At 35.6% G+C, this 27,546-nt stretch overlaps 1 long non-coding RNA gene across 1 annotated transcript in view; it reads right to left on the bottom strand.

Annotated features, from left to right (window-relative positions):
- LOC121036120 (uncharacterized) overlaps positions 1 to 25,923 on the bottom strand; it is a 221,704-nt gene extending 195,781 nt beyond the window's left edge. Inside the window, exon 1 of the long non-coding RNA XR_005793249.1 lies at positions 25,828 to 25,923. This is a non-coding gene — a long non-coding RNA (uncharacterized LOC121036120). The remainder of the gene's footprint in view (positions 1 to 25,827) is intronic.
- Between the last annotated feature and the right edge of the window lie 1,623 nt (positions 25,924 to 27,546).

The raw sequence follows: 27,546 nt of genomic DNA, 5'->3' as shown, positions 1-27,546 counted from the left end.
TTTTTCAACGTTTATTTATTTTTGGAACAGAGAGAGACAGAGCATGAACGGGGGAGGGGCAGAGAGAGAGGGAGACACAGAATCGGAAACAGGCTCCAGGCTCTGAGCCATCAGCCCAGAGCCCGACGCGGGGCTCGAACTCCCGGACCGCGAGATCGTGACCTGGCTGAAGTCGGACGCTTAACCGACTGCGCCACCCAGGCGCCCCCCCCTGCTTCTCTTCTAAAAGAGCATCTAATGAAGTCTACAACAGCCCAGGCAAAGCTTTTCCAAAGACGTAACATTTATGCACAGGCTCAAAGAATGAAAATTAATCTAGTGGTGAAGGCACAAAGCAACTTATATGAAAGCAAGCGGTCCAGAGAGCCTGGAAGCTATAAACAACTGATGGTGGAGGAGACAGTGGGAAATGCAGCAGCCAAATTCTAAAGTTCTTCTATGCCATACTAAATAACTGACAATTGTGCTGAATGCCCTAGACAGCCAGTGACATATTTATATTAAGATAGTAGCAAGATCATATTTTTGTTCAGATAGATGTTCCTTTGAGATGTATGAAAGAAGAATTGAAGAAGAGGTTGGTAAAATGCAAATTATGCTACTTATCTGTGTATGTACAAGTTACTTGGCCATAACAACAGATTATTACAATTTTATTATCTTCAAGTAACTTAAGCTTAAAAGCTTAAGAAATTGTTTTCTCTACCAAAAACATTTGGACGTTTTAAAGTATTATCCCTTTTCATATTATAAAACTGGTTAATTGTCTACAGATAATGATGCTGAAATAATTGTGACAAAAGTGTGTGAAAAATTTCAGTGTTTTGCTTCATTGGTTACTTTGGAAATAATCTGGTTTCATATGGATGCGATGATGTGTACATTTACTTTTGTACCGTTCAAGTGAACAGGCCCATCTGCTTCGTCCATAAGTTTGCTAATATTTCTCGCTTCTTGCGAGATTACTTTGCTTCTAAGGAACTTTTATGTGAATTCACCTTTAAGGAACTTCTCTGACAACAAATTCTAAATATTCTCTTACTCCCTCTTTCCAATTCTTTGTCTTTTACAAGAAATAAAGTGTGAAGTTTTTTTTTTTTTTACATTTTTAAAATGGCTGAATTCAGCTGAATTCTGCTCCCAAATAAAGATTCAGAAACATACTCTCACCTCAGATGCCAACTTAATGTAATCAGACCTTCTCCAAACTCACCTAGCAGCCTCTCCTCAAATTCACATGTGTAATATCTTATGCCCAGATGTGGCTGCACATCAAAATAATTTGCACAGCTTCTTAAACATGCAGATTTCTCAGCCCCAGTCAAGACACTTAGTGAACAAGAAGCTTCATGAGTGAAGCAGCAAATCTGTGTGTTTAACATTACAGGAGTCTATACAGTGTAAGGTGGGATCTCTCCCTGGTGGGCACAGCAGTGGCCATCTCCATCCATGGTTACTGAAACCATGGCATGTTAGGCATGACTCTTGCCCATTCCCAAACCAGGGACCAGGGTGTTCTGTGTTGCAGTCCCTCAGGGATTGCCCAACCTCTGGGGACTGGGGTGGCCAGCCATGGAAAAGAGAAACCAATTCCCTTGTTGCATGAACATGCCTATGTGGGGTCTGGAGTCAGAGTTCAGAGACATGTATGAGGATCTACATTCACCAGGAGGGTATCCTGTGCAAAAGGAAAGGACGTTAAATAGCAAGTAAAAAACACTGAAGAAAGTGAAAAAGAGAGACTGTGGGAAAAGGGGAAGAGTTATTTCTTTTAGTACTTTTGAGGACAGCTTTTTCTTTCCTGCTTGTCGAACAACACCTCCATGTTTTCATTTTTCACAGTAGACCCTGCACTTTATGTAGCCAGCCCTGCCTGGCATTGACCATTTGTTATTTCCACCTGGGGCTCTCATTAGCACAACTTCCTGAGATACAGCTACAGGTTTGGGGGACAAACCATTTTCATATAGCTATCATAATGTTAACAATAAGAGAATACATTTCTACTGGTCAATTCTCCCAACTCAACCACCCATTTGACAAGGGGAGGAGCCTATATTGCTTTTCTTCACTGACAATGTATATAATAATTGCATTTATCTAACATGGCTTATTTGAAAATCTCAGACATATACAGCAATAAATTCTTTATAAATAATTGCATTTATCTAACATGGCTTATTTGAAAATCTCAGACATATACAGCAATAAATTCTTCAAAGTTTCAAAACTGGTAGGTCATCTTTTTCAGTGTGTGATCCATGAAAAGGTATTGCCTTTAAAAGTGTACACATGCCAGGGTACATGGGTGGCTCAGTCGGTTAAGCTTCCAACTTCAGCTCAGGTCATGATCTCATGGTTTGTGGGTTCAAGCCCTGTGTTGGGCTGTATGCTGACAGCTCAGAGCCTGGAGCCTGCTTCGGATTCTGTGTCTCCCTCTCTCTCTGCCCCTCCCCTGCTCATGCTTTATCTCTCTCTCTCAAAAATTAAATTAACATAAAAAATTATTTAGAAAAAAGTGTACACAGGCCAAAAAATTCTCTAGGTTTTCTTTGTACAGTCATTAACCTGCTAATTGCACTTTGTGATTCTTGAAAATGGATACCACCTCATGCATCCTCTTTTCTAAGAATTACCTTTTATTCCCCACATACTGACATTTTGAAAAAAAAGATCTATCTCAAAATTATATGTACATTTACTGTAATACCTATATTTTTTAAAAACAAAGTCTGTTCTTAAGCCTATGATATATTTTATGATTACTTACACTTCTTTTTAGAGTACAATTTTCAAACAGTAAAATTTGCACTTTTTAGTGTGCAATCTTGCAAGTTTTGGCAAATATATACAGTTGTAAAAACAATAATGTAATCAAGATATAGAACAAATTAGCCCATATCCCCTCCCCAGACTCCAGGTCCCGGCAACTATCGATTTATTCTCTTTCTCTGTAGTTTTTCCATTTCTAGACATGATACAAATGGAATTATACAACTTCGAGTCTGTTAGGTCTAGCTTCTTTCACTTAGCAGAAAGCATTTGAGATCCATCCATGTTGTTGTGTAAGACAGTAGACACTGATGTAAAGAGCTTTATGCCTGGAAACGGGCATACATATTCTTCAGACAGGACTTTAGTACAGGGTTTGTGTTAATCTAGTCAGGAATTGAACTGAGTTTGAGTTGCATTATTATTATTATGTTTGCCTTCAGTGTACCACAGTTTTCAAATTTCTCTAGTTTAACTTATATTTTGGGTGGAAACTGTGTTACCAAAGAATTTTTGTCAATGTTGCGTCTCGCTCAGTGTCAGATTCTTATTTAGCAGTGTGCCTCCTGTCTGTCCCTCTCCCTGAACTAGATGACTGTTATTATTAGTCAACATTTACTGACCTCGTGATAGGGTGAGGGGGGGCGGGGGGGGAGAGGAAATTCTCTGTTGATCTGATTTAACTTCAGCCTGAAGCAGGCACTGTGTCTGTGGGTTTTAGGGGTGAAGATTCTTAGTGATTTTTCGTCTCCAAGGCTTTGTCTCTTCATTCATACCCCTGCCCCCAGAGAGGATGTTTTGTGTTTCTTCCCCCAGCTGCATTGGTCTTATACTGCTACCATGCAGATGGCAATGTTTGCTGCCTTCCCTGAAGCATTGTAGGGCTTTTGTTCCCAAGGCGGGGATGGATTCAGGTGGGCTTTGTGCCTTTCCAGCAACAACTCCTATTCCTGTCCCCCAGGCTCACGCTTTCTCAGGACTCTTGCTTTGCTCAAAGTTTTCTCATGAGCACCTGGTGAGGTCCATGCAGAAGAACACTTGAATGGTAGTTGATTCACTGTATGGTTAACTCCTCTGAGTTCCACATTTTTTTTTTTTTGGTGGGGAGAGGGAAAATTGCATTCGGTCATTCAATCATTCATTTTGCTTTTTTAAAGTTAAAGGATAGTTGGCATTTATTAGTTTCAGTTGTACAACACGGTGATTCGACAACTCTCTCCATTATGAAATGCTCACCATGATAAGTACCGTTATCATCTGTCACCATACAAAGTTAGTACAATATTATTGACTTTGTTCCCTATGCTGTCCCTTTCACCTCTGTGACTTACTCATTTTATAACTGGAAGTTTGTACTGCTTTTTAAAAATGTTTTAATGTTGATTCATTTTTGAGAGAGAGAGAGAAAGAGACAGACAGAGCATGAGCAGGGAAGGGGCAGAAAGAGAGGCAGACACAGAATCCGAAGCAGGCTCCAGGCTCTGAGCTGTCAGCACAGAGCCCGACGTGGGGTCCAAACCCACAGACTGTGAGATCATAACCTGAACCAAACTCAGGCACTCAACTGACTGAGCCATCTGGGCGTCCCTGGAAGTTTGTACTTCCTAATCCACAGAGTTTGAAACTTTCATTTAGTCCACACTCACCCTTTAGCAATCTGTAAACATTTTAGCTGAATTCTTCTCACCAGTTTGTTGGGTGCTTGGCAGAATCTCCTCAGTAAATGGCACTGTGTTCCTTTTCTCTTTGGAGCAACCGTGTTTTCATGGACTTGGGGTCATTTGGTTGTTTCGTATGCTCAGCTCTTTGTTGGAAGGGTGGGAGCAACGTTCTTTTTAGCTTTCTAACTCCTCTGAAGAAACCAGAAGTCTTGATTTAGTTTAAAACCTATAACATATATAACAATATTTTGTATTTCCTTCTTATTTCTACCACTGAAATAATTTTGAAATACTAATCTGTTAAAGAATATATTTTAGAATCTGTTTTACTCTCTATAATTACTTTCTATTACAAAAAACTTTTTTTTCTTTTTTTTTTATTTAAAAAAAATTTTTTTCAACGTTTTTTATTTATTTTTGGGACAGAGAGAGACAGAGCATGAACGGGGGAGGGGCAGAGAGAGAGGGAGACACAGAATCGGAAACAGGCTCCAGGCTCTGAGCCATCAGCCCAGAGCCCGACGCGGGGCTCGAACTCACGGACCGCGAGATCGTGACCTGGCTGAAGTCGTACGCTTAACCGACTGCGCCACCCAGGCGCCCCTACAAAAAACTTTTAGTGGCAATTTATCGTAATAATAATTCAGATAAATTTTATATTTGGGTAAAAGATAAAGTCTTGTAAAACATCTGACATATCTCCAAACAGAAGGAGGGCACAAATTTGTAGGAGAGAGTAATCAAAGACAAATACGATATTCAGTGAGGAGGTAGCCTCGTGCTTGCTTGTCCCTGGTAATAAGCCGTGCCCAGGCCAGCTGACTGAAGCCTGTAGTCGGGCAGGTTTCAACGTGGGAAACAAAAAGTGGCATCACAGAACTGGAGCACAGCAACAATTGCCCTCTGTCGTGGTAAGGTGAACTTCTGGTTTGGGATTTCTCAGTCCTGACGTATTCCTCACTATGTGCCCAGCACCGCGCCGCCAGAATAAGGTGCATCCCCAGGATGAACAAGGGAGGCACGACTGGTTCTGTTCCCTGTACTCTTGACCTTGTGTTTGTCCTCTGCACAGCTTGTTACGGGTTTGACAGTAAACTAAGGTGAAAGCCTCTTTAACAAATCATCAGTTAATGCTCATCCCCAGTATTGAACCAAACTAGCTCATGTGTGTATACATTTTGAGATTCTTTTGAGGGGAGGGGAGGTGATGGGTATTGAGGAGGTCGTCTTTTGGGATGAGCACTGGGTGTTGTATGGAAACCAATTTGACAATAAATTTCATATATTAAAAAAATAAAAAATAAAAAAATAAAAAAATTTTAAAAAATTTTAAAAAAGAAATACTTTTGTCACTGAATTTTAGTAAACTTTTCGGGCACATTATCAGTAAAGGAAATTACGAATAGAATACTGTGAGTGGCCTAATATTTTTAAATTCTAAATACATCTCCTCTAATTTCCTTGCCATGGTTAGGCTGATACTTAAATTTTAAATTCCTTTTCTACCTTTCTCAATACTCGAGCTTAAATATGCTTTCAAACAGCCTGTCTTCTCTTATAGCTGACAGGAACATGAAAGAAAAAAGACAAAGGGAAAATAACAACATATGTTAAATATATAAAAATATGAATATATGCAATATGCATTAATATATAAACATTTTATGTTTGATGTGATAAACTATATTTAATATTTTAATCTATTTATAAAATATAAATATATTTAGCAAATATATTAACTAAAATATAATTAAATATTTTAAATATTTAATACAATAAATATACACAAGTATAAAAGTATAAATGTATAAAAAACAAAAATATGTAGAGGAGCGTCTGGGTGGCTCAGTTGGTTAAGTGTCCAACTTCGGCTCAGGTCATGATCTCACAGTTCATGGGTTCAAGCCCCGCATCCGGGTCTGCGCTGAACGCTTGCTCAGAGCCTGGAGCCTGCTTCAGGTTCTGTGTCTCCTTCTCTCTCTTCCCCTCCCCCACTCGCGCTCTGTCTCACTCTGTCTCTCAAAAATAAATAAATGAAAAAAAAATTTTTTAACGACAAAAATATGTAGTCATACCGTTATCCTCAACTTTTCAAAAGTTTACATTACTCAACTTTGCATTTACAGAGGCCTACATTAGTATCCGTTTTTGCTAACCAAAAGAAATCCAAAGAGGATTTTTGCTTTTGTGGAAAAAAAGGCAAAAAGTGCAAATAGCATTCAGCATTTGTTTTGCCTCAGGTCCTTACAGAGGCAGCACGCACCCCTAACAACAAGAGGGGCACCACCAGGCTCCATCCCAGGAACTATGCTCAGCATCTCAGCATCAAGCTGCCATAGCTGTGAGCATCTGTGCTTTACCTCAATGTATTGTGTGCATCTGTTAGCAAGATGTATCCTATGGTATCAGGAAAATCTAAGAGAGCTTATATTTGGGGCCAAAAAGATTTCCATATAAAATAACAGTAACTGCTTCTTCGCTCTACACCATTTTGGCTACGAAAAGTTTCATAGGAATGCTCTCTACTTTCGGACAGTGGGGGAAACCTGTATGTTGACATACACTCTATGTAATTCCTGCATCTTTTGTTTTTTTCTTTTGTTTTAAATGTATTTATTTATTTTGAGAGGAAGAGAGAGAGAGAGAGACAGAGAGAGCACAAGCAGGGGAGGAGCAGAGAGAGAGGGAGAGAAAATCCCAAGGAGGCCCATCACTGTCAGCATGGAGCCGGATGTGGGGCTCTGTCTCAGGAACCCAAGAGGTCCCTGAGCTGAAACGAACAGTTGAAAGTGAAACTAAGAGTTGGATGCTTACCCTATTGAGTCACCCAGGCGCCCATGCATCTTTTGTTTCTTACAGAAAGACTACTTGCAGTGAAAACTCTTTCATTTATTCCAATCCATTTATGATGACCTCAAATCATTTTCCAGCAAAGGCTTAATAGCAGAAATCTTCTGGGGTCGGGGGGTCGGGGGTCCGGGGGGGTCGGGTGGGGGGGGGGGGCGGTCAGGAGTTCCTGGTGCAGTTTTGCTTGCTGCCAGCATCCAAAGCAGTATTTCAGTACAAGTAAATCAGAGAAATGGCCACTTTCAAGATGAGTTCATACACTCTACTAAGTTATTTGTCATTTTCAAATAGTTTGCAAATATCGCTTCTTTTTGCACATTTATTTTTCCCCTTGGAGCTTTCAGATTTTCAAGGAATGATTAATCCACACTCATTGTGTGCTTCTTCTTGCAGAGCACAGTTGTAAACACTAAATCCCAAGGTGACGCTTGCGTTTTTAACAGTGAAATTGAATCACAGACATAATTAACTCCAAGTTCCATGTAAACAACAGCAACTTCTCTCCAAATTTGGTAAGTAGAGGCATTTGTACACTTATAACTCTGTTTATGCATCTAACTCTGTTTATACACACTTATAACTCTGTGTTATACACTTATAACACAGTGGCTTGTTTGGGCTTTGCAAATTAATATGGTAACTTATGGACACAGAGATCTTGAGGCATTTGTTTCTTGTTGTAATTAAGTCACAGTCAGCTTTCCTGGGGTGGTATTCAAACAAATTGTTTCTGTTGACTACACCTTCAGTGCAAGATGGCAGAGTGACCATTCGCTCTCCAGAAAAAGTCATTCAAGTAGATGTCAGTTACAGCAATAAGTGCTAGGAAGAAAGTTGTGAAAGATTACATTAGAAATAGTACCATCTATTATGTACAATTTTTCATATTTAGCTATCTGAGTGGCTGATATGTGCCAGGCATTGATCTAGATGTAATAATGTCCATAGTGTCCTTTTATCTTCACAAAATTCCGTTGAGTAACAATTGTTTCCGTTTTATGGTGAGCCATGTGAAGTCTGGAGAAATTGCTTAAGTTCACACAACTATTAATTGACAGTGCTGTAAGTTTCATTTGGCTTCCGTAATCTGAACCACAATCTTACCTGAGGTCCTATGAGGAAAGCTAGAATACCAGTCAGGACAACAAGTGTGCTTACAGTCAAATTGGGCATGTGGTGTTTCTCTAGTTTTATTTTCATATAACCAAAATATTTTTGTGATATCTGCCCCATCCAGATAGCTATACAGAACAGTACAGATAGGATTCTTTAACTATGAATACAATAAAAACTTTGTAAAACCTCTTGTGACCCAAGTTCTGTAATGAGAATCTAAATGGCGTATTATATTCATTTGCGTAAAATGAATTATATAATAGATTTTATCATGTGTCTTTGCATCCTACACACAGGCCTTGATGATAACCCCTTACTCAATGTGAATCAGAAAATAATTTGTTTCCAATTGTATCCTCTTCTGACTGGTCTGTTCAGGGCTGTCCCATTTTTGCTTTAAGGCCTATGGAACTTATCACCAGTAGGTCTTACTCTTTCCTTATTAATCTTGGCTTTGATTTTTTTGAACTTCTAAGTGGAGCATGCTGAGCACATTATCCTTCTGGGGCAGTAGTTCTTCGTCCTTTTTTGACTTCTGGATCTGAGCTTCATCAAAGACTCTCTATGGACTGCTACAGAGAAGAGAGAGGTTTTACATCTTTGGGAAAAGGGATCTCTTTCTTTCTGAAAGTAAATTTCCAATTGTTGAGCACCATGTCATGCCATAAGCAGCCCTCTGTACAGCCTGGAAATGGTTGCTAAAGAAGTCGTCACTCATGCCCTAGCATATGTGGGTTGCAAATTCCACATAGTTTTCTTCTTAAAAAAATCAGTGTCAAGGGAACAATCTCAATTCCGATAATATTTTCATGTCGAGCAAGTATTTTCTTTCTCTAGTCTTAAGATTAAAAAAGACCACAGACTCCAATTACAGAAAATGTATACTATCTTTACTATTAATTCGCATGTCTTGCAAGAATATAAGATGGTGTCTTTTCACAGTATCTGGCAGATTTGAGTCTTTTGTTTGTTTTTCACATCTTCTGAATTTTTGCTGATGTCTAAAAGTTAACTGTGAAATCCTTAGGGCTAGAACTTGAGGGGCTTTTATATTTCATGATTAAAATGCGAAGTAGATTTTTTTGGAGACCTATAAATGAATATATTTTAACAAGCAAACAAAAAGACTGACATTATTGTTCATCAAAGCTGTCTTGTAAAAGAACTTCCTGATGACAAAGAGGATGATGCTACAAAGAGAGATCACGTAGTCTCTAATTACAAACAGGCAGTGTCTCTGACTTCTAGTGTTCTTTACTTGTAAGCAAGTCGGTGGCTTGATTTTGTAATTGCTTTAGATCCTTACAAGTATATATGCTACGAATTGGTTTACATCACTGTCTCTGTGATTTTGAGCTTTTTAAAAGCATGTCCTATGAATTCTGCTTCTTTCCATTTGCCTTCATTTTTATATTGCATTTACAGCAGCACCAGCAACACTAATCTTTAATAATGCAAAAAGATACATGAGTAATGTATTATGTCAAATTAACACAAAAACCCTAACACTATTTATTCCTCCCCATAGTTCATTTTAATTAAAAATGTATTCCTAAATACTTCCTTGATTAGGGACTAATGCTCTATTAATTTGAAACACATCTACTGAGAACAGAGTAAATTCAGAGAGAGGAACCGACATTACATGAAACATAACTTATCACCCTGAAGAATACATTATGCCACTGTTCACAATGCATGCAGGCTTTCCATTATGCATTAAAATGCACAATGCAAGCATAATGACAGATTTGGGGAAAAGACTGTAGCAAAGGAAACTCATGAGGGATACTGTGCAGGTATGTATGCTAATAGTAGAAAAACATTTACAATTTGCACTACCAAGAGAAAAATAAGCATGATGGATGAATAGGTGTTCCACAGAAATGTTTTCTAAAATGTAGTCATTGATTTCTTAGTGACTGAAAGCTTACATCAATTTATCAGTGACTCTCTTAAGATTTATTGAACACAAATTGTATGCTAAATATTTTAAACTTTGGGAAAGTAAACAAAACAAAACAAAAAACAAACAAGAAAACAGCTAGAAAACCCAGTTTCATCCATCATGCTGTTTACAGTCAAACCAAAGAGGCAAATGGCAACTTTTCACAACCTTAAAATATTTACAAAATAAGCTTTTTCAAACAAGAAAGTAAACAAAAAAAAAGTTGTTTATTGAGAACTCGAAGAGGTAGGTTTCAAGCTAGAATATGAAATTCAATGATAGCTTTCTATTAAGTGAGAAGAGGAACAAAGCTTTGTAAAGTGAAAAAAATGTGAGTGTCAGTGAAACAGGCTAGATTATGTGGGGAATGAGTAATGGAGGAATCAGAGCGTTAACCGGTGATATGTGGATTTTAATATCAGACTAAATATCATGGTAATCATACTAAAACTGGCATACTTCTACAATACTAAGGAAATTGTACAAGAGAAATGTGTGGCTTGTGTGAATGCAACCGATGAATAATTTTAGAACCACTAGCCGAAGAATTTTTGAAGAACAGCTTGAAATATGTAAATATGCAGCAGTAATGTTATTTTTCCTCAGCTTACTTATTAGAGAAAAAAATAAGAGAACAGGTATAGTGGGGACGTCTCAGCTAAAGCCCACCCATTGCAAAAATATGTCTCTACATATACATATACATACATATACATATACATATACATATACATATACATATACATATACACACTCTGCTATGGTGAGGAATTATAGCTTCATCGAAAAACTCTACCAATCAGGGAAAAACATCATTGGCAGGATGGGATGGAGAGCAGAAGTTATTTCTGACCTTAAATTGGAGATTCAAATATTTTTATTTACTATGCAAGTAGCCTCGGCCTTACTTGCGTGTATTTTGTTTTGTTTAGGTTTTTATTGTAAACTGAATTGTATAAACATATTTTATGATGATCAAAATAAATTATCATTTTAATAAAAACAAAAAATTCTAATCATTTCTCCATATGCATATACAGAACTCATAGGGCTGATGTTGATACTTACAGTTCAGAATTGAAAGACAATAAAGTTTGAAATGTTTAAGTAACCTGCAAAGAAAAACAGCCAGGGTGAAGAAATCGGGCATCAATCCCATGTTTTTCTAATTCCAAACCATGGTCTGGAATAATTCTAAAAACTCATTTTGATTAAATACAAATTATAAAAAAGAGTCAAGGGAGGAAAGGAATGAAGGAAGGAAAGAAAAGAGAAAAGACAAATAAATTAGTATAGCCCTTGATTTTTGGTTGGAATCTATTCTAGCTGATATGTTTGGTAAGTAATTCCATCAACAAGTTATACTATGGAATATATCCAATGTGTCTCACCACAGACTTCACTGTTGAAGCTTTATATTGATTTTTTTTTTATTTTTTTTTTCAACGTTTATTTATTTTTGGGACAGAGAGAGACAGAGCATGAACGGGCGAGGGGCAGAGAGAGAGGGAGACACAGAATCGGAAACAGGCTCCAGGCTCTGAGCCATCAGCCCAGAGCCCGACGCGGGGCTCGAACTCACGGACCGCGAGATCGTGACCTGGCTGAAGTCGGACGCTTAACCGACTGCGCCACCCAGGTGCCCTATATTGATTTTTGAAAATAGGTATGGAGAATCCTCTTTTTTTTTAATTTTTGACTTTTCTAATTCATTTGTTTTTCCAGAATATTTTAGAATCAGTTTGTCAATTCTACAAACTATAAATATGTATATACATAAATACATGCATACATATATACATACATATGTACATAGACATATACATATATCTTTCTAGGATTAATTTGGGAGTAATTGACATATTAATAATATTGAGTCCTCCAATCCATAAATGTGGCATTATTTCTTCATTTATTTAGATCTTCTTTAATTGCTTTCATCAGAATTTTCTAGTTTCCAGCCTATTGGGCACATGTCTTTTAGACTTCTACTTTAGTATCTCTCCTTTTCTATGCTATTTCTAACATTATATTTTTTAAAATTTAATTTCTAACTATTAATTCTAAAAATACCCAAAATTAATTTCTACGTTGGGTTTTTTATAGAAATTTTGGGATTTACTTTGTAAAGACTCATGACATTAATGAACAGTTTTTATTTCTCCTTTTCTAATCTGTGTGCCTCTTCCTTTCTCCCTCCCTCCCTTCCTTCCTTCTTTCCTTCCTTCCTTTCTTTTTTTTTTTTTTATTTTAGAGAGAAAGAGCATGAGCAAGGAAGAGGGGCAGAGGGAGAGAGAGTGAGAATCTTAAGCAGGTTCCACGCTCAGCAAAAAGCCCAAAGGGGGGCTTGATCCCATGAGCCTAGGATCAAGACAAGCTAAAATCAAGAGTCAGATGCTCATCTGACTGAGTCATGCAGGTGCCTATTTCTTTCTTTTTCTTAACATACCATGAAGCCTAAAATCCCTATTATGGTGTTGAGTAAGTAATGCGAGATCAGTGTAAGTCTTCCATTCCAATCTACCACAATGACCTAAGAGGTTAGCTGTAGTCTTCTGTTTTTATTATTTTGTTTTGAAAGGTTGGAGAAACTGTTTTCTCTTCCTAGTTTGCTAATAATGTTAATAATGAATGGATATTGAATTTTTCCAATTTTTGTTTACATCTATTAAGTTGATCCTCTTTTTTTCTCATTTCATTTGTTGAAATGGTGAACTATATTACTTACCTATGCTTCTATGTGTTTGACTTCTGAATACTAAGTTAAACTTACATTCCTAAGATCACCACTCAGTGCTAATGTATTATCCATTTCATTTATTGATGCTTTAAAGTTGTGAGTACCTTGTTGGGAAAATTTGCTTCTATGTTCACAAGGGATATTACTCTGTAGATTTATTTTCTTGTTATTCCTTTGTACGATTTTGGTATAAGAGCAATAATGACCACATAAAGTAAGTTAGGAAGTGCTTCAACTTATGATATTTTCTGGAAGACTTTGTGTAGAACTAGTATAATCTGTTCCTTGAATATTTGCAAGAACATCACTGAAGCTATCTGGGCCTGATTTTTGTTTGGTTTTGATTTTAGGTTTTGGGGGCTTTGTGTTTTGTGATTGTTTTTAGTAAACTGTTTACAAAATTCAATTATTTAATAGATTATTCTAGATGAACTTCAATAATTAATTTTTTCCAATAAATTTATCAGTTATGTGTAAGATATTGAATTTTTTGATTTGGAATTATTTATAATATTGCCAAATTAACCCTTTAATATCATAAGGGTTGATAATGACATATATACTCTTTGTTCTGTATGTTGGAAATGTGTGTCTCTGTTTCTTTACAAGTCTGGCTTGGGGTTACATATTTGTTTGATATTTTTAAAGAATCAACTTTGATTACTTTGTCTTGCTCTATTTTTTTTGTACTCATTTTCATTGATCTCTGCTCTTAGTTCTTATCATTATTATTACCTTATTTATGCTTTATTTAGGTTTAAGTTCCTTTTCTATTTTTATTTCTTAAAATTATAAATTTATTTAAGATGTCTTCCTTTGTCATATAAGCATTTAATGCTGTAAAAATCCTCTAAATATTGCTTTATCTTTATGCCATAAATTTTGATATGTTTTGTCTTCTTTTAATTCAACATGCTTTCTCATTTCTAATGTGACTTTTGCTTTGACCCATGGGTCACTTATAAGCATCAGACATAATTTCAAAATATTTGTGTACTTTCTGGCTGTCTTTCTGATATTGATGTCTAGTTAAATTTATATGAGGTCATAAAACATGCTCTATAATTCCGATTCTTTTAACTATGTTAAGTTTTGGTCTCGGTGAATGAGTGTTCCATGTGTACTTAAAAATACAGTGTATTCTGTTGATGGTTGAATTGTTTTATAAGTTGCAGTTAGGTCAATTTGATAGTTTGCATTGTCTTTATAGATCTTGTACATTTTCTGTTTTCATATTCTATCATTACAAAAAAGGAAGTGTTAAAACATTCAACTAAAATTGTGGATATGTCTATTTCTTCTTTTAGTTCTACCACTTTTTGCTTAAGGAATTTTGAAACTCTACAGTTAGAGACATACATATTTAGAATTGTTGTATCTTCTTGAAAGAGTGAACTTTTCATTCTGTGTAATCTCTGTCTTTTTTAATTCCTGATAATATTGTTTCTTCTGAAGTCTATTTTGACTAATAATAAATTTAGAATAAATAACTAATATAGTTATTATAATTTTCTGTTAATTAGTGCTTCAAGATATACCTTTTTCCAATCTTTTAGTTTCTGTGTATTTATAGCTTTATATTTAAAGTTGCTTTTGTGGTGGTTGGGGTGGGGAGTATAACCTGAATCTTGTTTTTTCAATCCATTCTGGCAATCCCTATTGTTTAACTGTTATGTTTATGTCATTTATATTTAATGCAACTTTTGATGTAACATGATATAAATCTATAATCACAGTATTTGTTTTCTATACAGTTTATTTTTTCTTTATTCTTTTTGTCCACTTATATGCCTGCTTTGGGATTAACTTAGTTTATTTTATGATATCATGCTATCTCTAGTAATGGCCAATTTTTATAACTATTCTTTTTATTTTCAATTACCCTTGTATTTACAGTATTTATATTTAATTAGTCTAACTTCAAATGATATTATATCACATCAAGTATAAAATGAAGAAACATGCTTAAAATGGTGTACTTCTAATTCTTCTCTTATTTTATGCTATTGCTGACAGACATTTTAGTTTTATGTATTCTATAAGCCCACATTATTACCATTTTTGCTTTAGACATTCAATATTTTTTAAAGTTATTTAAAACTCTCTGTGTCTGTTTTTCCCAGCGTTTCTATATTCTAACTACCACTTCCACTCAGTCTTGAACACTTCACCAATAATTTTACCTGAATTCTTACATTCCTGTATGACACTCAGAATCTCTTCCTAAACTCTACCAAAAGTGAGTCAGAGCTGACTGTCCATCCCCTCTTGGAGAAGTCTGTCTTTCTTTAGAGTTAAGACTGCTTGTTTACTCTGCAACCTATCTCTCATGAGTTTATGAAAAATTATGGTTTTGTAGTTTCTCCTTTTTCTCTTGTTAGATTCATAGCAATGTTCTTTTCTTTTCTCTACATACTATATGAAAGCAGACTACACACAACTGAAATTTTAAAAACAGATGTTACCAACATAAAAAGTATAATTTTGTATTACTTAGTGCATTATGTATACACTGTAGAGGAAATGAGTTAGTTACTTTAAGTTATAATTATATTTCATGGAATATTTTATTTTGAACTGTTTTATAGTTTGTCATTTAATTATATATGTTCTGTAACTTTAATAAGTCATTCAATTGATGAGGATTATTGAAGTGAATTGTCAGTATGCTTCTAAACATATAGCAACAAATATATTTCAAATATTTATTCAACAAATAATTATTCAAGCTCACTATTGAAAGTTAGGGTGCTAATGTGATAAAGACTTTAAATACCTTCTCTGGATGTACTTGGAATTTCTGCCTGAGGGTTTTATTAACAGAAAAGAAATGAGCGACCAGCAATTCTTTTTAAGTTGTGTATTCAAATGCAAAATAGATTTGCTGATATTTATGACATACTGTAAAGAAAAAAATTAAGACACTTGAATAAAGTATCATTAATAAAATAAAAAGAAAATAAACTAAACCATATATCTTAGAAAGTGAATGTTAGAGACCAAACAATAATACATAATAAACATAATAAATACTTTCAAAAAAACAAGAATTAAAACTACTACTTAAGAGCCAACAGGAAGACATTGTGTGTCAATTTTAGAGCAATAGTTGAAAGGAATTTTATGCAATTCATTAGCAGGTGGGTGTAAGGGTTCTAAGTTAGGTCTAAAGAGACTAGAGCAGGCTCTTAGCATAAACTTTTGACACAGACCAGCAAAAATTTCTGCCCAGAACATGGCTCCACATTTAGAAGAATTTAATGAGAATAAAAATTTTTAAATAAGTACAACAGGGGCACCTGAGTGGCTCAGTTGGTTAAGTGTCTGACTCTTGATTCTGGCTCAGGTCATGATCTTACAGTTCATGAGATTGCACTGACAACATGAAGCCTACTTGGAATTCTCTCTCTCCTTCTCTCTCTTCCCCTCCCCAGCTCTTGTTCTCTTTCTCTCTCCTTCTCCCTCTCTCTCTCTCTCTCAAAATAAATAAACTTAAATAAATGGGTACATCAGACAATACAGAAGGAAAGAAAAGAGACTTTAAAGAGGAAAGTGAAGGAGCAGACCAGAGCTAGGGAATCTCAGAAATCAAATCACCATATTTTTGAAAACTACATAAAAACAACAAAAGAAAAAGCTCTGTTAAGTTAGAAAAGCTATCCTGAAGTGGCTTCCTTTTAAACATCCATAAAAATTGATTTCACATAACAATGAGCAATGGGAAAGGATTATGGCTCAAAACCCATAAAATGTTAGTATAAGGAGAAAGAGAATAAGTAGCAAAATAGCATACCTACAGGAAGCAAAAGCATATCAGAAAGATAATAATACAAAACTGATTAACTGTGTTTAAACCAATGACTTTATCATGATACTATAGAGGGGTGGGAAATATAATTGTTCATTTTTGTGGTGAACAATTTATGGTTTTTAGGACTTATAATTAAAGGGAAAATATGTTGTCTTTACTAGATCAACTGTACCACTGGAAAATGAACTATTGGAAAAAGAAAAATATCTCTTTCTAGAACCATTCCATCTAATAATTGAAAATAAATTATAAGCTTAAAATACTGCCATTTTTCCAGCTCACTCTAAATACACGATCTAGATATTAAGCAGCAACAGATGCTAACATCATAAAGAGTGAGACAACCAGACAGGATGTGCCTCCTGGTGAAAGAACACAACATCATCTAGATTTGCCAGTGATTAGATCCAAGAGACTTTGATTCTGAATTCATCTTCACATTGGCAGGAAATACAGAGGAGAGGAGAACATGCAATCATCAAAATCTAGACTTTGAAAAACTCTAAAAAAGTCAAATAGCTTGGATTCTTCAACAAACTAATTGTAAAGAAAAGAAAGGAATAGAAGAGGACTTGTAGAATAATGAAGACTCAAAAGTAAATCATCAAAAGAGGTGAACTAACGGCCGCCTGGTTTGAGCGTCCGACTTCGGCTCAGGTCATGATCTCGCAGTTTGTGAGTTTGAGCCCCGCGTTGGGCTTGTGCTGACAGCTCAGAGCCTGGAGCCTGCCTCAGGTTCTGTCTCCCTCTCTCTCTGCCCCTTCCGCACTCATGCTCTGTCTCTCTCTGTCTCTCAAAAATGAATAAAACGTTAAAAAAAAATTTTTTAAAGAAGTGAACTAAAAACTAGTGTCCAAGGATACACATTTGGGTCATTAAACTATGAAGAAATATAAGAAGTGATTAATAGGAACTTCAAAATATTGAATAATTTGGAGGAGGAAAATGTAGTGGTGATTAGATCTATACTAAGCAAATAGCTAACATCGCACACACACCACTACTCAAATTTTGGAGGGATGTCTAAGAGAAGAGATTCTAGTATATTACAAGTAACTCAGGTCCATAGTAGCTTTATTACGAGGTAGCTTAGTGATTGGGATGGTGGAGCCAACTGCTGCCTGGGTTCAAATCCCATCTGTATTCTGGCAGCAGGACTGTGGACAAGTTTCTTCATCTGTGTAATGGAGATAGCTTCCCTCACAGGTTTGTCATGACAACAAAAATAAATGTTATAAAAAATTTTAGGTTTACATTTTATAAGTGAGAAAACCTTAGAATATTTGCAATGTTATTCAGAAGTAAACATATATATTTTTATTGTTATTCCAACAAGTCTCAATATTTCATCTAGGTAAAACTCCAGAAGTAAGATTTAAGCCATATGAGTTGATATTTGACTTCAACTGAAGTGCAAATACTCATTGATTGAACTGAATTTGTAAGCACAACGTGTCTTCCAGGTGAAGTGGCAAAAATTTCTCAAATACTATTGAGTTTTTTATATCAGTTTCATTACTAATCTTTGTTCAATATCCTTATTGTCAAATCTTTTTATCTATGTCTCTCTATGTCTCTCTCTCTCTCTCTCTCTCTCTCTGTCCATATGACACTTATTTGAAAAGTTTTTGAGAAACTTTTTAGGAAAGGCAAGCTTTTGTGCTGACTGTTATGATTAGTTGGGCCAAACAAGTATGCAATATTGTGGAATTTCATGGAACATTACTGTGAAGGCTATGCTGAATAAACAAAGGGCCAAGCTTGATTAAACTGACTCTCATATAGATGAAATTAAATTTTGCATAGTTCTTCTCAGATTAAATTTGGGGATCATTTTTGCATCAGGTTTGTAAAAAACTGGCACATGTTTGGCTACGGTTTCATTAAATAGTTCATTCTTTTCAAATAGTAGCTCCAAAATAGGTTTCATATTTATGGTAATTACTCTTTGAGATTCGAAAGTTTAAAGTTATCATGTTTTACCTTACTATCTTTGGAAATATTAATTACATCCTGGCCTCCTGAAAGATGAGGGCTTTGCTATTATTTTCATATGTTTTGAGGGATTTTTCAAAGGTAAAATTTTAATGTCAAAAAATTTGGGATTTTTGTGTTTTGGCACAATTCCTTTACTCTGTCACAAATGGTTAAAATATGCATCCTCATAAAGAACTATTGCCTAAAAATTTTATCCTCTTTAAAATATTTTTTTCTGATTACAAGTCATATGAAGTTCTTAAAGTTCAAGTTCACTGAAATGTATAATGTTCACAGGTAATGTCTCCTATAAGTTCAACCTCCAGAGATAATCACTGTCAACATTTTGCTCAAAAATGTCTCTTGTAGGGGCACCTGGGTGGCTCAGTCGGTTAGGCATCCGACTTCAGCTCAGGTCATGATCTCATGGTTTGTGAGTTCAAGCCCTGCATCAGGCTCTGTGCTGACAGCTCAGAGCCTGGATCCTGCTTCAGATTCTGTGTCTGCCTCTCTCTCTGCCCTTCCCCTGCTCGTGAGCACTCTCTCTCTCTCTCCTCTCTCTCTCTCTCTCAAAAAATAAATAAACATTAAAAAACTTTCAAAAAAATGCTTCTTATATATCATGTCATATATGGGTATGTACATATTGCTTAAGTATAATCTTACTATCCATAGTTCATCTACCTTTGTAGACTAAGGAAAGATTGTCTCAATTGGAAGCTATATATTAATTAATTCAGTTTGTAAAATTTGACAAAGAAATTTGAAACAAAAGTTAAGTAAAAACTTTCAAAGAGGCCAGTACCCATAAAGCACTCATTCATACTGGCTAATAGCATATTTAAAGAACCATTTGATGGAATGTCTGATGTTTTATATTTTTGAAAAGTTATCAAGTAGAGATATTAATAAGATCCAGTCCCTAAGTGACACCATAGAGAAGAGCAAACCTTGTCACCACAGAACAATCATATCCATATTGACAGGTAAATGAAAAATAAACATTGTCTTATAAAGTCACTGTTTCCAGATCTCTTTTCATAGAAGCTTAGCATGTAGTTTAACTAACACTAGAACCATTAAATGCTAAAAGTTGCTCTATAATTATACCAAAACATTTTTATGCCATTTCTTTTTAGACAGACAGTTATGAAGAAAAGGAGATATGGGAATATATTTATTCATTCAAACTATTCATTTGTTCAGTAACTATCTATTAACAATTGTGTGATGAGAACCATGCTAGGGACAAGAGACACAGCACTGAGCAAAAACACTACATTCTGATCTCAGATACATTATTTTTGAGAGAAATAGTTATGTATCAAAAAATCACAAATAGAAGTCAAAAAATTACTGATGTGGTAATAGTTTCAGTGCTAGGTACTTGCTATTACACAGAAAATAAAAAGATGAGTCTCAATCAACAAATATTTATTACCTTACAGCTGCATAAAGAGAATAGTGATAATGCAAGTTTCCATTACCCCAGGATGTGTGACAGGAAATAAATAGTAAAAAAATATAATCATTAGGTAAAGGCAATATGTTGGTATCACATAAGCACTAAGAGATGAATGGATGTATCATAGGCATGGTTTTCTAATGCATGCAAACAATACACTGCCTTACAATGTGTGTACCTCCTAATACAAAACATCTACATCTGAGCTATGAGGAAACTACACTGAAGTTGTGTCAAGATACACATACTCATTTTTTCACATAAGCATTGATTATGAGTCTTCCTGACTAGTGGTTTCCATCATGATTTGAAATGATTTGATTTAAATTACATCTTTCCTAGAGGAGATTTGTCCAAACACAGAGAGAAAATTTTCTCCTAAAGTATTCCAGGTTTTAAATCAATCAGTACATGGAATTTTAACAGAGGTAACCACATAACTTACATTTCCAAGTTCCAACCTACTATTGTAAAGAAATTGCTGAATCCTCAGGATGAGTACAACCAAGGCTTGTCTGAGTTCACTCCCAGGTTTGTTAACCTTTGGGGGAAAATCTTATGTGAATACAGAATGCACCGGAAAACAAAGAAAGACCTGTCCAAGCCTCATGATTCAATGGTTAAGGTTGGAACTTTAGGATGTGGTAAATTTGAATTAGTGGCATTTAAAAACACTTGTGACTTCCAGAGATCTGGATAGCGGGTATGTACCAAATTTCTGGAAAATAAATGTTATATATACGTATATATAAATAATTTAGAGGTTTCAAGAGTGGTTTTGCAGATACGCAGTGTTGAAAAGTTGGTTAAAGTAAGACTTCTCAATTTTGGGGGCTATTTGTGTACCCCAAAATTCGTGTGTTAAATCCAAATCCCCAGTGGGATGGTATTAGGAGGCAAGACCTCTAGGACTTGATTAGGTCATGAGAGTGGCGTCCTCATGAATGAGATTAGTGCTTTTATAAGAGAGAACCCAGAAAGCTCCCTTGCTCCATCCACCATGAGAGGACACAGCAAAAAGACAATAATTTATGAGCCAGGAACTCATCTCCTCAGACATGGAATCTGCCAGAGCCTTGATCTTGGACTTCCTGGCCTTCACAACTGTGGGAAATAAATGTTTGCTGTTTAAACCACCCAGTGTACAGCAAACTGAACAAAACCAAGCTTCACGAAAAGAGGGAAAATGACATTTTTTTTCTCAGTCAGCCTCTGAATCTCAAAGTTGTTTTTGTGGCATACCTGTTTATGGAAATTTCATTCATCCACATAAGGTATCATTGAAGAATGTGCATTTCCAAGCAGTCTTGGGAAGTTCTAAAATACAGCAGGCATACTTACCACAAAGTTACACTGGTAAGTTTCATTTATAAGAGAAAATATTATATATCACCTATGCCAAGACTGCCTAAATTATAGATACTGTTAAATTGTAGGGAAATTTAGGTTGGATTTTATTCCCTTTTTTGGACCTATGAGATCTTGGTTACGTATCTAGCAGTCCATGTTTCCTATCTGCATTGATTGTTAGAAATGGCCGAGAATTTCTAACCACATCTGACTTGGTCAGGTCGCCATGTCTTACGGCCACCAGTTGACCCTTCATGCACATTACCAAGACCTCCCTTTTATACTAAGAGGGAGAGAAACTTAATTTTGCTGGTAGTTGCTATATTGTTTCTCTTCTTGTTTCCTCACATTTTCAATTTTTGAAGAGTAACTTCCTCAGGGGCTCCTATAACCACTAAACCACTCCCCACAGTAAATCCCTTTATTACTGTCTAGCTATATATTATTGGCTCACTTAATTCTATTATTAAATAAGTTCATTTTGTTGGATCAAACCTAATTCCTTGTTCATTTGCTTATCTTTGGAAATGTGAAATCTCTCTATGATTAAAAAAGAAAGAAAAAAAGGGGCTGATTTCTAATTTGGAACAGATAAACAGTTCTTCCAGACTGCTGTATGAAATAAGACAAAACGCCAACACAGAAACCTCTCTCCGTATGTTGTGGTTTATTCCAAAAAGACATGGAACCCAATGCTATTCCTCATCAATTAAGATTTAGTGTTTGAATATGCCATGATTTGTTCTCTAACCTTGATGGATTAACTTGAGAGATGTCAAAAGTAGCTGCCAAGTTTAGGGAGGAAAACAAGATAAGATTTATCCATACCAATAGCTCTCTCAATATGTCTGGTTTTTATCACTTGTGTTGCCAAACAATTGTATATTCTAGAATGATCTCAGTGAATAAAGGAAGGAAAAGAGGCACTCTATTTTTTTTTGCCAACACTGTTACATATCGGATTATCTGAGCTTTAAAGTTGTGGCAGGACGTGAATAATGACAGGTATGACTACAATGTCAGAAACCCGTATTTTATGGTCCAGGTGGATTATCATAGAACTATGGAATTTTTGTGCTCCAAAGAACGTTAGAGACAATAAAACTGTTCACCTTTTAACATTTTTCCTAAATTTATGTTAGCCCACCAATCAACTGAAATACATCTCTTATATATACAATATTAAGTATAAGACATTTCTTATGTGTCATTTATTTAAAGTTAACAATTGCTACCTATCACTTGAAGAGGATGACTGAAATGCCTCAAGCAGACCATATATTCTATAGATACAAATGCCAAATGACTCGGATTTGACTCCCAGAACACCCTATGTTCCTGTTAGAGTACCTGCCTTTTTTCTTTTTTTTCTTTTAAGTAGTCTTCACGTTTAGTGTGGAGCCCAGCACAGGGCTTGAACTCACAACCCTGAGATCAAGACCTGAGCTGATATCAGGAATCCAGCTCTTAACCTACTGAGCCACCCAGACGCCCCTAGAGTACATAACTTTAAGGAAATAAGATGTTTTTTGTCACTTAACATAATTTCAAAATTCATTAGTGCTAAACATTCTAATTATATTGGAAATTTAAAAAAAAAAAAAACCTGTTTACATTTAAATATGATGCCAAAATATCAGCTGTCCATGATTCAAACATGTTGGGTTGCAGCACATTTTTCTGGCCCTGAGTGAGAATAGAGTAATAGATTACTCACTTGTTCCTCTTTAGACTTTTTGGATTCAGATTTTTACTCCATTAATATCACCATTTTTATTCCTTTGCTCTCTTTCATTTTATCAATAGGCGTGTGTGTTGGAAAGAATACTTATAGGTGATTAATAGGCTTTTTGAGCACAATTAATTAGTCTGCACAAATCAACAATTTAAATATTATCAGTTTTCACATAATTTTAATGAAAACTATTTTGTAGGGTGTTCCTCATCCACTTCTGAAGCAACTTTCATTGAATCACAGTCTTTGCCTTACCAAAACATTTTGTCTAATCAAACTAGCTGCTATAAATCTAGCTACCTTCACTGCAAGATACCAAAGGCACAGCTGTATTTAAATAATAAAAAAAAACGTTCAGGGGCGCCTGGGTGGCTCAGTCGGTTAAGTGCCAGACTTCAGCTCAGGTCATGACCTCACAGCTTGTGGGTTCCAGCCCAGTGTAGGGTTCTGTGCTGACAGTTCAGAACCTGGAGCCTGCTTTGGATTCTGTGTCTCCTGTTCTCTCTGCCCTCCCCCTGCACTCTCTCTCTCTCTCAAAAATAAATACACATTAAAAAAAATTAAAGAAGATTTCAGCTTCACAACTACCAACTTTGGCAGAATGAAACATGTACTTTTTTCACGGAAATGGACACTCATCTGAATGACCAGTGGAAAGTTAAATTCAAAGTGTTTCCAAAATCTGAAAAACATTTCCAATTTAAGATGTATTCCATTGATGCTATACTTTCAAGAATATATGGAAACTGATATGAATCTAAAGTGCCCTAAAAAAGTCCTTTTTAGCAAAATATATTTTCATTTTAAAATTGACAAGTTTGTCATCTAATTATAAGTTTAATGGTTAAAAAGATTTGTTGTTTTAGGAAATGCTGCTTTATAATACATAAAATTGAAAAACATAAGCAGAATATTTGATGTGTCATTATTATGGAATATTACAAATAATGACAACTGTAACTACATTGCCAGGAAACTTTGATCCTGTAGTTTACTTATTTGTCAGAAGTCAAACTTGAACAATTGCAAACTAAGCAAGACAATACTACTTATGACTCTAAAAAATGTCCGTGATTTAGTATTGATGACTCCTTTTAAAATGATAGTACTCAAATATGAAATAACCAGGGTTCTCCGTTCCAGCGAAATGAATAAACTAGTGTATTGTGGGCAGATACTGTGAAAGTTGTTTCAGACCATATCTATCATTATACCTGCCCCCACCCCTTTCCTTAAAAGGACAGAAGAGAAAACAAAAAGCTATAGTAAAAAACAAGCAATCCGAGGCAAGTGTAACTCTCCTTTTACGTGAAAAGCATAATACTAGAGGAGCTAACGTTTAAGTTCAAGGACCTGTTAACATACTGGCATGAACACCCAGTTCATTCTGACTTTCAGACTCTGTTTACCAAGCGGGACTCCTGGCTCTAATAATCATTTTTCCTTCTTCTCTTTATAGTGAAAACTGTATCTCTTACTTTAACTAGGCTCTGATCACTAGTTTCTTTTCAGCAACCTGTCCTCCCTTGATTTCTGCCTTCTCCCAGTCCTTGGATAAGCTTCTTTCTGCAAGGATCTTTATTGTGGCTGTAGTTTAAGGCATTCCTCTCCTGAGTGAGTGTCTCGGGCCCCACAGAAAGTATGGTTTCAACTAATTACTTGGAAAAAGTGGTGTTACCAATTTCCACACCAGTCTAAACAGACATTATATCTTGTCTAACTAGGATCCCTACTATAATTATACTTACTTTAAATATTCAGATACATACATTTGTAAATAAATGGAATATACATGTTATAAATTAAAATAAATATGAACATATTTATTTTATAAACATATGTAAAATTTATAAAATAACTTCAAGGCAATTTCATTTTCACCAAATTAAATATTCTGAAGATCAAGAGACATTAAGTATTAGGCTTTGGTTATTTATGCAGTTTTCTTGCTCGGCTGATCATGACTGAATTTTCTAGAAGTGAGTAGCTGTCTAGATACATAAAATATTCATTATTCTTTTAAGAACTCATGTTTATATCATCATTCCCACCCCCATCTCTTTTAGGAAGTAGTTTTTAGATGAAGCTGCACTTGAATAATGTTTTAGTATTTTGTTTTCTACACTGTTTGTGGGAAAGTCAAAGAAAATTAAGGCTACGCTGTTTCTTCCTCAGCTGCTAACAGAAGTTTTGAGAGTTTCAAGTGTACTTATATTCTACTCATTAAACAAAAGTTAAAAAAAAAAAACTTTCATGGATATCAAACACTTCTTTTTCTCTTATATATCTGTTTATGTGGAAAACAAACCTTTTGGCAATCTGGACATATGTAGGTGTTGTTTTTTTTCCTTTTCCTTTAAGTTGAAAAACACTTGATAAACATTTGTCATAAATTGTCAGCTTACCTTTCATTCTTGGGTTTGATCCAGCAAGCGCTCTCCATCACAAACTCTTCATCTGGCATATTTAATTGATGACTCTGCAGATAAAGCTGAAAGAAGATGATTTAATAATTCCCTTCATGTTCTAGTCTCAGGTTAAGTTGCCCTTACTTTACATTTATTTCAAATATTTTTCTTTTCTGTGTAAGAGCCTCTAAGTTTTCCTTCTTTTTCATATGAAAAAAAAAAATCCTTTACAAACAATTATCTCCTCTTGATTTCTATTTTTCAGTGTACTCTTCAATGTCTTTAAGAGCTTTTGCTTCCTTTTTTTAAAACAATTTTAAAGGGGCTCCAGTTAGCACTTATTTAGCAAACAAACTCTATTAAATGCTTAGTAGGTGCTAAGCACTAGACATAAAAGTATGGCTGAAACAGATGCTTATGTGAAGAACTCATGGTAGATTAGCAATGAAATGAAAAGTGATTTCATTCAAGGAAGACTATACAGTCGAGGAAAACAAAAGAAAAACAAAACAAAAACTGTTTCCGAATTTCAGAGGCCTGGTTAAAAATTAAGGATCAGTCACTTTAAATGTACATGATACTGGCCATGTCCCTTATTCTCTCTGAATCATTACAGTGTAATCTGTAAAACTGCCCCCTACAGAAGAAAAGAGAGTAAGGATCTTTCGCTATAGGTAGTGCTTTGTCCATTATCCATGATTCTTAGGTGCGTATTCAGAAGACATTACGACACAAATGGAAAAGCAGTTTAAAAATGTGCATTTCTAAAGGAGCTTGTGAGAATAGAAAAAATTCCTGCACTAAGATGAATGTAACAAAAAAGAACAATGTGCAGTTACACTATAACCCCAGTGGAGTGGCCCCTTTTCTTCAGGGTTATACCCACTGCAATTAAAATCCCCTGGATGTACCACAACAAGCAAGTATAAGACTCTGAAAGGCAGAAACAAGAATGTGGATTGTCTAGGGACCGTGGAACTTGAGGAGTAACATGGCGGTGGGTCCCTTGGGTTTCCTGATCGTCTCCAGAGTGCTGGAGAGGATTCCAACCCAGAACCTCCAACAGGCAAGGACAAAAACAAACAAACAAGCAAAAAACCTACAAGCAAAGATTGTTTCCTGAAGAGACCTAACAGAACAGAAAACCACTTTTGGAAATACCCACCGTACTATAGCCAAATACCAACAGAACCCTTTCCTTCATGGTTGCTGTGGGGCTGAACATGTACTTTTTTCATGGAGATGGACACTCATCTGAATGACCAGTAGAAATTTACATTCAAAGTGTTGATCTTCCAACACTTCCACACCAAATTCGTTGGTCTTCCACCCTACACCCCCTTCACCCAAACAGAAGATTAGCTCCCCATTTGTTCCAGCCAACATCACTGGTCTCTCTCTGACTGACCAGTGGTGTTGGCAGGAACAAATGGGGAACTAATCTTCCGCCCCCCACCTGGTGGAAGGAGGTACTGCTCCAATTCTCCTGCTGCCTGTGTTGGCAAACCAAGTAGGAAGTTGATTTTCCACCCATTCTTTTTTTTTCCCCCTGTAAAACTAAAATAATAGACCAAAGGCTGAATACTGTTTTCATACACTATACTGCCTGCCACCGGCTTAACTTTTTAAAATCTATTTCTTCTGATTTCACCACTTAAGGCCTTTTTACACTACGCTCTAACATTAGCAATAACCTTGCTATATTTTCTAAAATGC

This window comes from Herpailurus yagouaroundi, unplaced genomic scaffold (assembly GCF_014898765.1).
Source record: "Herpailurus yagouaroundi ecotype Mexico unplaced genomic scaffold, PumYag 162, whole genome shotgun sequence".
Classification (NCBI taxonomy): domain Eukaryota; kingdom Metazoa; phylum Chordata; class Mammalia; order Carnivora; family Felidae; genus Herpailurus; species Herpailurus yagouaroundi.
This window is presented reverse-complemented; position numbering and strand designations above follow the sequence as displayed.